Genomic DNA, 12,500 nt, shown 5'->3' on the forward strand with positions numbered 1-12,500 from the left:
TCTGCCTACGGCGACCTTTCTCAATAGCAAGGCTATGCTCACTGAGTCTGTACATAGTCAAAGATTTCCTTAATTTTGGGTCAGTCACAGTGGTCAGGTATTCTGCCACTGTGTACTCTCTGTTTAGGACCAAATAGCATTCTAGTTTGCTCTGTGTTTTGGTTAGTTCTTTCCAATGTGTCAAGTAATTCTCTTTTTGTTTTCTCATAATCTGGTTGGGTCTAATTGTGTTGCTGTCCTGGGGCTCTGTGAGGCCTGTCACTCTCGATCTCTCTTGGTCTCTCTCTCTCTGTAATGAGATATTGTGACATAGACAAAGAGCCAACATCAAGATAACCTGGGGACCAGTCTGTTTGTGCTATCGTTCCACTCCTTGGCATGACAGGAGCGCAGAGAGAGAGAGAGAGAGAGAGACAGAGACAGAGAGAGAGAGAGAGAGAGAGAGAGAGAGAGAGAGAGAGAGAGAGAGAGAGAGAGAGAGAGAGAGAGAGAGAGAGAGAGAGAGAGAGAGAGAGAGAGAGAGAGAGAGAGAGAGAGAGAGAGAGAGAGAGAGAGAGAGAGAGAGAGAGAGAGAGAGAGAGAGAGAGAGAGAGAGAGAGAGAGAGAGAGAGAGAGCTCAAAGACATTGCTCCTGCATTTTTCAGCATGTTTTTACAAAAAATATAGATTTAGAGTTAGATAAACTTTGATTTTTGGCAGGGACATATACAGGATGCTACCCTCCACAACATAACCATAACTCCAAACCTTCAACCTGATTTTGGACGGAATTACCTGGAATTATCTGGAAGGCTTTCTACTACCAAGGTTGACTATTCCCAAGCTATGCAGCAAATGCTCTGGCAAACAAACAGAAACCTGATAACACCATCCAACCTGGAACTGAGTGAGTAATGTTTAGTCTGAAGCTATTTTTTACTTTCAAAAACCAAGAAAAATACATTACAATGATATATTTTACTTTATAAGGACTGAATGCTAAGGCTACCAAGCTTGCTGATGTGTGAAGTGAGAGGTGTCAAAGCCCTTGAGCCCAACAATGGCAGGAGAGTCGCACAGTCTACCCCAACCAAATGGAGAGGCCTTAGAAGCACCCTTCCGCTGTTCAGAGGTAATTAAAATACAGTACCCTCTGTATGTAAAGAATGATAAGACATGAAAAGAGTACAACATGAAGCTCCTTATGAGAAATCAAGAGACACCTTTTGCTGACTTTTATAAAAATGGGAACATAAGCAACCTTATCTTCCACACAGACCATCCCCTGGCATGGCACAGTGCTATACTAGCACACTACCCCTCTGTTAACAGTGCTATATTAACACACTACCCCTCTGTTAAGGGGGGGTGTTAGCAATGGGTGGAAACTCAGGATACTGGACAACGAGGACTCTGAGTCAGCTAATATAAACCTCTATAAATCTGGAACAGTATCGGTACAGGGCAAACCCAAACAGTTCCAGCTGGACTTTCACCTAATCAAAGAGGGAGCGCAGCAGGAGAAGATACCCCCAACCCGAGCGTGTCAGACCAGACCTCTTCATTAAATAACCCCACAGACGAGCAACCCCAAGCAGAAAGTCAACTTCCCAGCACAGAGTACTACTCCCTCATTGAAATGAAGGATAAATTCCCCCAGCTGGAGGTAAGGCAGGTGGAGCTGGAACAGCAGGTGAACACACTCCAGTCAGCACAGACCCAGTCAACAGTCCAGCTCAACAACACTCCCTCAACCAGACCTGGAGAGCTGGAGGTGGAGAGAGACATGTCTGCACTCTGGACTGTGGTGAGACAACATCAACAGGAGAAAGAGCAGGAGCAGGAGAAGAACAGAGCACTAGAGGAGAGGATCAGAGTGCTGGAGGAGAAGGTGAGAACGATGACGGGTGACAGAGAACAACCCATTAGAGAGCTGGCCAACCCGGCAGAGAAGCCAGCAGAACAGCCCACCTCAGATCCTGACCAAAGTCTCAACACCACAGCAGAACAGTCCACCCCAGACCCTGACCATAGCCTCGACATCACAGCCAGACAAACAAATGAAGAACCCCAAGCCCTGGGGACCCCAACCCCTCTGAGCACCCCCCTGTCAGCCACCCTGATAGCCCTCCTGACGACCCCCCCACACCCACTGAGGACATACACAACCAACAGATTGTACTCTTTATGGACTGAAACGGGAAATACATACAAGAAAATAAACTTTTTTCCAAACACACAGTGTCTAAACTCTGGTGTCCAAACACCCAGCGCGCCCTAGACCTTCTGTCTGAGGACCAACTAGGATCACCCAGCCACATCATAATACACACAGGCACAAACGACCTGAGAACACAGCAGGAAAGGGTGGCCACATCACTCAAGGGAGTGATAGAAAAGCTTCTTCTACTTTCCCCAAGTGGTTATCTCAACCCTGCTACCACGAAAATTATTCCACCCTGCTACCATACAGCAGGTAAACGCAAGTATTTCCTGTGACTGTGCCTCAAAACCAAATGTCTACCTGGCCCACCACTCCACCCTGGACTTGAACAGCCTTTACAACCAGGTCCACCTATACAAGGCAGCAGTGCCCAACTTCGCCCGGACACTGAAGGATATCGCCCTCAACTGCAAACCCAACACCTCACACAGGAGCAACCGATCAACAGACACCCTGCCCAGACCAGCGAGACACTCTCCCAGACCTGCGGGACCCCCCCCCGGACCTACACAAAGAAGACCCCCGCCGAGAAGACCTACATCCAGACCACAGCACCACCAGTTACATCCACACGCCCACCCCCACCCCAACCAATGAACACCCCCCCAAGTCAACCTGGTTGCCCTCTAGGTTACAGAGAGCTGGTAGTCCCATCTACCAAACTACCAGTTGTGAATCAGGGAAGAGACTCAGTGGATGTGCTAATTTGGTATAGAGCAGACCTAACTCACTCTATTAAATTAATCAAAACAGGAACATTTTACATTTGGCTAGAAATTCAAAAGGAAATGATCTCAACAGAGAAAAATGTCCTCCTGTGTGCTACCTATATCCCCCCACTAGAATCCCCATACTTTAATGAAGACAGCTTCTCCATCCTAGAGGGGGAAATCAATCATTTCCAGACCCAGGGACATGTACTAGTCTGTGGCGACCTAAATGCCAGAATAGGAAAATAACCTGACACCCTCAGCACACAGGGGGACAAACACCTACCTGGAGGTGACAGCATTCCCTCCCCCATGTGCCCCCCTAGGCACAACTACGACAACATAACCAACAAAAACGAGTCACAACTCCTGCAGCTCTGTCGCACGCTGGGTAGGTACATAGTCAATGGTAGGCTTCGAGGGGACTCCTATGGTAGGTACACCTATAGCTCATCCTTGGCAGTAGTACTGTAGATTACTTTATCACTGACCTCAACCCAGAGTCTCTCAGAGCATTCACAGTCAGCCCACTGACACACCTATCAGACCACAACAAAATCACAGTCTACTTGAACAGAGCAATACTCAATCATGAGGCATCAAAGCCAAAGGAACTGAATAATATTAAGAAATGCTATAGATGGAAGGAAAGTAGTGTCGGAACCTAACAAAAAACTATTAGGCAACAACAAATTCAATCCCTTTTAGACAGCTTCCTGGACAAAACGTTCCACTGTAATAGTGAAGGTGTAAACTTGGCAGTAGAAAACCTAAACAGTATATTTGACCTCTCAGCTTCCCTATCAAATCTAAAAATCTCTGACAGTAAACCGAAGAAAATCCTCAATGAAATGATAAAATATACAGACCACAAATTCCAATATTATATACTTATAATAGGCTATACTTAAACTCTTAACTTAACATCATCCTTAGCTCTGGCATCTTCCCCAATATTTGGAGCCAAGGACTGATCACCCCAATCCACAAAAGTGGAGACAAATTTGACCCCAATAACTACCGTGGGATATGCATCAACAGCAACCTTGGGAAAATCCTCTGCATTATCATTAACAGCAGACTAGTTCATTTCCTCAGTGAAAACAATGTACTGAGTAAATGTCAAATTGGCTTTTTACCAAATTACTGTACGACAGACCACGTATTCACCCTGCACACCCTAATTGACCAACAAACAAAACAAAATAAAGGCAAAGTCTTCTCATGCTTTGTTGATTTCAAAAAAGCTTTTGACTCAATTTGGCATGAGGGTCTGCTATACAAATTGATGGAAAGTGGGGTTGGGGGAAAAACATACGACATTATAAAATCCATGTACACAAACAACAAGTGTGCGGTTAAAATTGGCAAAAAACTCACACATTTCTTTCCACAGGGCCGTGGGGTGAGACAGGGATGCAGTTCAAGCCCCACCCTCTTCAACATATATATCAACAAATTGGCGAGGGCACTAGAACAGTCTGCACCACCCGGCCTCACCCTACTAGAATCTGAAGTCAAATGTCTACTGTTTTCTGATGATCTGGTGCTTCTGTCACTAACCAAGGAGGATCTACAGCAACACCTAGATCTTCTGCACAGATTCTGTCAGACCCGGGCCCTGACAGTAAATCTCAGTAAGACAAAAATAATGGTGTTACAAAAAAGGTCCAGTTGCCAGGACCACAAATACAAACTCCATCTAGACACCGTTGCCCTAGAGCACACAAAAAACTATACATACCTCGGCCTAAACATCAGCGCCACAGGTAACTTCCACAAAGCTGTGAACGATCTGAGAGACAAGGCAAGAAGGGCCTTCTATGCCATCAAAAGCAACATAAAATTCGACATACCAATTAGGATCTGGCAATAAATACTTGAATCATTTATATAACCCATTGCCCTTTATGGTTGTGAGGTCTGGGGTCCGCTCACCAACCAAGAATTCACAAAATGGGACAAACACCAAATTGAGACTCTGCATGCAGAATTCTGCAAAAATATCCTCTGTGTACAACGAAAAACACAAAAAAATGCATGCAGAGCAGAATTAGGCCGATACCTGCTAATTATCAAAATCTAGAAAAGAGCCGTTAAATTCTGTAACCACTTAAAAGGAAGCGATTCCCAAACCTTCCATAACAAAGCCATCACCTACAGAGAGATGAACCTGGAGAAGAGTCCCCTAAGCAAGCTGGGCCTGGGGCTCTGTTCACAAACACAAACAGACCCCACAGAACCCCAGGACAACAACAACAACAACAACAACAACACAATTAGACCAAACCAAATCATGAGAAAACAAAAAGAGAATTACTTGACACATTGGAAAGAATTTACAAAAAAACTGCACAAACTAAAATGCTATTTGGCCCTAAACAGAGAGTACACAGTGGCAGAATACCTGACCAATGTGACTGACCCAAACTTAAGGAAAGCTTTGACTATGTACAGACTCAGTGAGCATAGCCTTGCTATTGAGAACGGCCGCGGAGGCAGACCTGGCTCTCAAGAGAAGACAGGCTGCCCACAAAATTAGGTGGAAACTGAGCTGCACTTCCTAACTTCCTGCCAATTGTATGACCATATTAGAGACATATTTTCCTCAGATTACACAGACCCACAAAGAATTCGAAAACAAACCCAATTTTGATAAACTCCCATATCTACTGGGTGAAATACCACAGTGTGCCATCACAGCTGCAAGATTTGTGACCTGTTGCCACAATATATTTTTTTTCCCATTTATACTTTAACTATTTGCACAACACTGTATATATACATAATATGACATTTGAAATGTCTTTATTCTTTTGGAACTTCTGTGTGTAATGTTTACTGTTAATATTTATTGTTTATTTCACTTTTCTTTACTATCTACTTCACTTGCTTTGGCGATGTTAACACACGTTTCCCATGCCAATAAAGCCCTGAAATTGAATTGAGAGAGAGCGAGAGAGAGAGAGAGAGAGAGAGAGAGAGAGAGAGAGAGAGAGAGAGAGAGAGAGAGAGAGAGAGAGAGAGAGAGGGAGAGAGGGAGAGAGGGGGAGAGGGGGAGAGAGGGGGAGAGGAGAGAGAGAGAGAGAGAGAGAGAGAGAGAGAGAGAGAGAGAGAGAGAGAGAGAGAGAGAGAGAGAGAGAGAGAGAGAGAGAGAGAGAGAGAGAGAGAGAGAGAGAGAGAGAGAGAGAGAGAGAGAGAGAGAGAGAGTTCCCTTTAATGAAGGTGTGATGTTGTTTAAGAACAGAGCAGAACGGCTCCTGAATGAATCCACATTTTAATCCCATTAACACAGAGACTAAGCATGCGTCCCAAATGGCACCCTATTCCCTATCTAGTGCACTCTGCTTTAGATCAACGTCCTAAAACAAAGGGAATAAGGTTCCATTTGGGAAGCAGCCAAAACCAAAATGGCCGCTCTTTATGTTAATAGCATGGTTGATGCCTGCAGGCGGTTTGTAGGAGACTTTTGGAGGGCACTGTACCGACTAATAATGAGATTTAACAACGGAAGGAAGTCATTTTCTTTCCTCATTTGGCAATAAGGCTTCTCATAGGATCCAACCGTGTTCATTTGTTGATTTGATTTGGTGTCGCTTCCATTTCTCTCTTAGGGGGTTTGTCTTGATGAATATTTAACATATTAGCCTGTTTATTATATTCAGACAAATTAGGACAAAAAAATAATAATAATCTGGGCATCTATTTGTGCATATGAATTGAATGTGGTGATTGGGCAGAGGGCAGTTATGTTTTTGGTTTGAGATCCAGCCATGGAGTTGATGTATTAGTGGTTAGCCACAACCCACATGATGTCATAGGTCAGCGGTCCATACACAGCGTACTGACTTGGCCTACATGTTCTGGTCTGTCTAGCAGAGCCCATCATCAGCTCTGGTAACACACAACAGGGGTTCCACTTGGAGGAACTCTGATCTCCTGTCAGAAACCAGGCTCTCTCCCTCTGCCCTCCACATCTACTGATCACTTCTTCTTCTCTCTCCCTCTGCCCTCCACATCTACTGATCACTTCTTCTTCTCTCTCCCTCTGCCCTCCACATCTACTGATCACTTCTTCTTCTCTCTCTCCCTCTGCCCTCCACATCTACTGATCACTTCTTCTTCTTCTCTCTCCCTCTGCCCTCTGCCCTCCACATCTACTGATCACTTCTTCTTCTTCTCTCTCCCTCTGCCCTCCACATCTACTGATCACTTCTTCTTCTCTCTCTCCCTCTGCCCTCCACATCTACTGATCACTTCTTCGTCTCTCTCCCTCTGCCCTCCACATCTACTGATCACTTCTTCTTCTTCTTCTCTCTCTCCCTCTGCCCTCCACATCTACTGATCACTTCTTCTTCTTCTTCTCTCTCTCCCTCTGCCCTCCACATCTACTGATCACTTCTTCTTCTTCTCTCTCCCTCTGCCCTCCACATCTACTGATCACTTCTTCTTCTCTCTCTCCCTCTGCCCTCCACATCTACTGATCACTTCTTCTTCTTCTCTCTCCCTCTGCCCTCCACATCTACTGATCTCTTCTTCTTCTCTCTCCCTCTGCCCTCCACATCTACTGATCACTTCTTCTTCTCTCTCTCCCTCTGCCCTCCACATCTACTGATCACTTCTTCTTCTTCTTCTCTCTCTCCCTCTGCCCTCCACATCTACTGATCACTTATTCTTCTTCTTCTCTCTCTCCCTCTGCCCTCCACATCTACTGATCACTTCTTCTTCTCTCTCTCTCTTCCTCTGCACTCCACATCTACTGATCACTTCTTCTTCTTCTCTCCCTCTGCCCTCCACATCTACTGATCACTTCTTCTTCTCTCTCTCTCTTCCTCTGCACTCCACATCTACTGATCACTTCTTCTTCTTCTCTCCCTCTGCCCTCCACATCTACTGATCACTTCTTCTTCTCTCTCTCTCTCCCTCTGCACTCCACATCTACTGATCACTTCTTCTTCTCTCTCTCCCTCTGCCCTCCACATCTACTGATCACTTCTTCTTCTCTCTCTCCCTCTGCCCTCCACATCTACTGATCACTTCTTCTTCTTCTCTCTCCCTCTGCCCTCCACATCTACTGATCTCTTCTTCTTCTCTCTCCCTCTGCCCTCCACATCTACTGATCACTTCTTCTTCTCTCTCTCCCTCTGCCCTCCACATCTACTGATCACTTCTTCTTCTTCTTCTCTCTCTCCCTCTGCCCTCCACATCTACTGATCACTTCTTCTTCTTCTTCTCTCTCTCCCTCTGCCCTCCACATCTACTGATCACTTCTTCTTCTCTCTCTCTCTTCCTCTGCACTCCACATCTACTGATCACTTCTTCTTCTCTCCCTCTGCCCTCCACATCTACTGATCACTTCTTCTTCTCTCTCTCTCTTCCTCTGCACTCCACATCTACTGATCACTTCTTCTTCTTCTCTCCCTCTGCCCTCCACATCTACTGATCACTTCTTCTTCTCTCTCTCTCTCCCTCTGCACTCCACATCTACTGATCACTTCTTCTTCTCTCTCTCCCTCTGCCCTCCACATCTACTGATCACTTCTTCTTCTCTCTCCCTCTGCCCTCCACATCTACTGATCACTTCTTCTTCTCTCTCTCCCTCTGCCCTCCACATCTACTGATCACTTCTTCTTCTCTCTCCCTCTGCCCTCCACATCTACTGATCACTTCTTCTTCTTCTTCTCTCTCTCCCTCTGCCCTCCACATCTACTGATCACTTCTTCTTCTTCTCTCTCCCTCTGCCCTCCACATCTACTGATCACTTCTTCTTCTCTCTCTCCCTCTGCCCTCCACATCTACTGATCACTTCTTCTTCTTCTCTCTCCCTCTGCCCTCCACATCTACTGATCACTTATTCTTCTTCTCTCTCCCTCTGCCCTCCACATCTACTGATCACTTCTTCTTCTTCTCTCTCCCTCTGCCCTCCACATCTACTGATATCTTCTTCTTCTCTCTCCCTCTGCCCTCCACACAGGGCCGGCTCTAGCCTTTTGGGGGGTCCCCTCTTGACGGCGGAGAGAAAAATAATATGTTTCAAAGTTCGTTTCCTGCAATTCTACACATTTTTCCATGAGGTGGAGAGAACATTAAGCAATTTTATAACAAATTAGTAAGATGGCTAAGAAAGCGACCAAGATGACGTTGGCTAAGCCAGGTTCAGCGGCAGTATTAAGGGAGGAAATATCCTCCCTGCTCCAGAAACAGGCAATCCTGGTTCAGAAAAGGGACGGTAGTTTACGTCCCTTTCTAGACATGCGTGCCATGAACAAACATCTCAGATTTGTCAAATTCAAGATGCTCACAAATCAGCGGCTAATACGGTCTGTGCGTCCCAGCAATTGGTTCACCACTATCGTCCTAAAGGATTAGTATTTTCATGTGCCCATGTACCCGAATCACAGAAAGTTCCTGAGATTCCATTACAAGGCAATAGCGTATGAGTTTTTGGTACTTCCGTTGGGCTTGTCCTGCTCGCCTCGCATCTTTTAGAAGGTGGTGGAGGCAGCTCTGGCACCCATGGGGGGCTGAGGATGTTTGCCTATCTGGATAAATGGCTGATAGCAGCAGGGTACAAGCAGTTACAAACATCCAGGCTGGTGTCCCATGTTCAATCTCTAGGTTTTATTGTAAAAAAAAAAAAAAAAGAGCTGTCTAACCCCATTGCAGCGCATTCTATTCCTGGGTCTCGAGTTAGACTCGTGGGTAAATCGTGCTTTTCTATCCCTGGAGAGGGTGTCTGGGTTCCAGCTCTGCTTGGCCCAATTTTGGTTGGGCACACAGTACTTTTTCGCCAGTTCCTGCGCCTTATGTGGATAATGGCTTTTACGATAGTGGTCATCATTCCCCTGGGACTATTATTGATTCCAGCTCTGGAACAGCTAGCCACGCCCTTGGATGCATCTCGCCACCTAAACTGGCCCAGTGGAGGGACCCCTGGCTGCTGTCACAAGGGGTTCTCATGGGCCAGGTGGTCTCCTGCAAGGTGGTCACAAGGGTGGGGGCGCACTGTGCGAGGGTTACTCAATTCGGGGATTATGGACGGTGTTACAGAGTGCCTGGCATCCCTCCCTCCCTCCCTGCCTCCCTCCCTCCCTCCCTCCCTCCCTCCCTCCCTCCCTGCCTGCCTGCCTGCCTGCCTACCTGCCTGCCTGCCTGCCTGCCTGCCTGCCTGCCTGCCTGCCTGCCTCCCTCCCTCCCTCCCTCCCTCCCTCCCTCTCCTCTCCTCTCCTCTCCTCTCCTCTCCTCTCCTCTCCTCTCCTCTCCTCTCCTCTCCTCTCCCTCCCTCCCATCCTCTAATATAAAATAGTATAAGTGGCAAACGTTTGAGCTCTTGTGCCAAGATAAAGGACTTGTTCCTTTTCAGTGCTCTGTGAGGAACATCCTTATGTTCCCACAGGAGCTTTTCGAGCATAGATGCGCATTCTCCACGATAAAAGTGTACATAGCCGCTATCTCAGCGTGTCATCTGGGGATTGACAGAGCCTCACCAGGGGGCTCACCGCCTGGTGGTGCGGTTCCTGAAAGGTGTACATTGTCTCAGACCGGTATCTAAACCTATTGCACCCACATGGGACTTGGCGCTGATTTTGGAGTGGCTGTGTGCGGCCTGCTTTGAGTCTCTGGAGTTGGTGTATCTGAAGATCAAACCGGGGAGACAGCTTCCTGGACTCCACACGGGCGAAAGACCGGGGCCGTTCTACACCTGCAGTTGGCCTGATGTTAAGACCTGACCTGCCTCCAGGTGCGGCGATAGCGACTGATGTGAGCCTGGACCGACGGGACCGACACCTCCTCTTGCTCGGGGAATAGGGAGGGTTGGTACCCGTAATGGCACTGGAAGGGGGACAGGCCGGTGGACGAGCAGAGAAGGGTGTTGTGGGCGTACTCCGCACATGCCAGTCACTGACTCCACGTAGCTGGGTTGCTGGAGGCGTAGCACCTCAGCACCCCCTCCAGATCCTGGTTGACGCGCTCCGTCTGCCCGTTTGACTAGGGATGCTGCACCACCCACTTAGCCGTCTCCCAGGCCGACGGGAGTTTGGGAAGGGGAATGAAGTGGGCAGCCTTCGAGAACCGGTCCACAACGACCAGAATGACTGTGTATCCATCAGAGGGGGGTAGGGCGGAAATTAAATCCAGCGAGATGTGAGACCAGGGGCACTTGGGGATAGCCAGGGGTCGGAGCAGCCCTGCCGCGGGCTGACGTGAGCTCTTCGTGTGTGCACACACCGGGCAAGCAGCCACGAAGGCGCACGTATGCCCCTCAGCTGATGGCCAACGCTGTGTACTACTCCCTTCACAGAACAGCACAAACTGGCTCTAACGAGAATAGAAAGAGGAGTGGGAGGCTCCTGTGCACAACTGAGCAAGAGGACAAATACATTAGAGTGTCTAGTTTGAGAAACAGGCGTCTCACAGGTCCTCAACGGGCAGCTTCATTAAATAGTACCCGCAAAACACCAGTCTCAACGTCAACAGTGAAGAGGTGACTCCCAGATGACCTCCTACGCAGGAACTCTAACGTCCTGGCGCCCCCCCCCCCGGATGGCTGGTGAGGTCGGACGCGTGCGCCCACTGAATCAGTCACGACCGTGCAGCCTTGGTTACGTACATCCTCCCCGATGGACCTCCGCCTGGATCGGGCTCCCGCCGTAGCGCTGCTCTGACCAGCCTATCGATTCCCCACGAAACTGGTGCAGCAATCAGGGCGTTGGGGACAATGGGGTCGTCCCACTCCACCAGGTCCACGGGGTCAAACCGCCGGGAGAGCGCGTCAGGATTGGTGTTCTTCGACCCCGGACAGTATGAGATGGTGAACCGGAACCTGGTGAAGAATAACGCCCACCTGGCCTGGCGCGAGTTGAGCCTCTTGGCCCCCTGAATGTAGGCTAAGTTATTGTGGTCAGTCTATACAACGATTGGATGGGCGGCCCCCTCTAGCCAATGCCTCCACTCCCCCAGGGCGAGCTTGACTGCTAGCAGCTCATGGTTCCCCAAGTCGTAATTCCGCTCCGCCAGGGACAGCCGACGGGAGAAAAACACGCAGGCGTGAGTCTTACCATCCGTGAGGAACTGCTGGGACAGGATTGCTGCCACCGCAATGTCTGAATCATCCACCTCCACAATGAACGGCAGGGACGGATCAGGATTAAGCATCAAATGCGTTCCCCGCTTCCGGGGTCCAGGTGAAGGAGCGTACGCTCGTCTGGGTGAGGGCTGTCAGGGGAGCGGCAAGGGAGCTAAAATTGCGAATAAATCGGCTATAAAATTAGCGAACCCTAAAAACCGTTGTAGTTGTTTGAGGGAGGAGGGCTGGGGGCTGGGGCCAATCCAGTACCGCGCTGATCTTGGCTGGGTCCATCCTTAGGTCCACCTGGTGACGATGAACCCCAGGAAGGAGACTGTCTCTGTGTGGAGCACACACTTCTCCGCCTTGACGTAGAGCTGGTGACGAAGAAGGCGTTGGAGGACCTGCCGAACGTGCTGCTGGTGTTCCCTCATGTCCTTCGAAAATATTAGGATGTCATCCAAATACACAAAGACGCTGTAGTTGAGGAGGTCCCGGAGCACGTCATTGACCAACACCT

General features: G+C 48.4%; 1 pseudogene; it reads left to right on the plus strand.

The window, feature by feature from the left end:
• The first annotated feature begins 11,632 nt into the window (after positions 1-11,632).
• Positions 11,633-12,500, plus strand: part of LOC123481936 — an 89,955-nt pseudogene continuing 89,087 nt past the window's right edge.

The sequence above is a fragment of the Coregonus clupeaformis genome, chromosome 26, assembly GCF_020615455.1.
Source record: "Coregonus clupeaformis isolate EN_2021a chromosome 26, ASM2061545v1, whole genome shotgun sequence".
Classification (NCBI taxonomy): domain Eukaryota; kingdom Metazoa; phylum Chordata; class Actinopteri; order Salmoniformes; family Salmonidae; genus Coregonus; species Coregonus clupeaformis.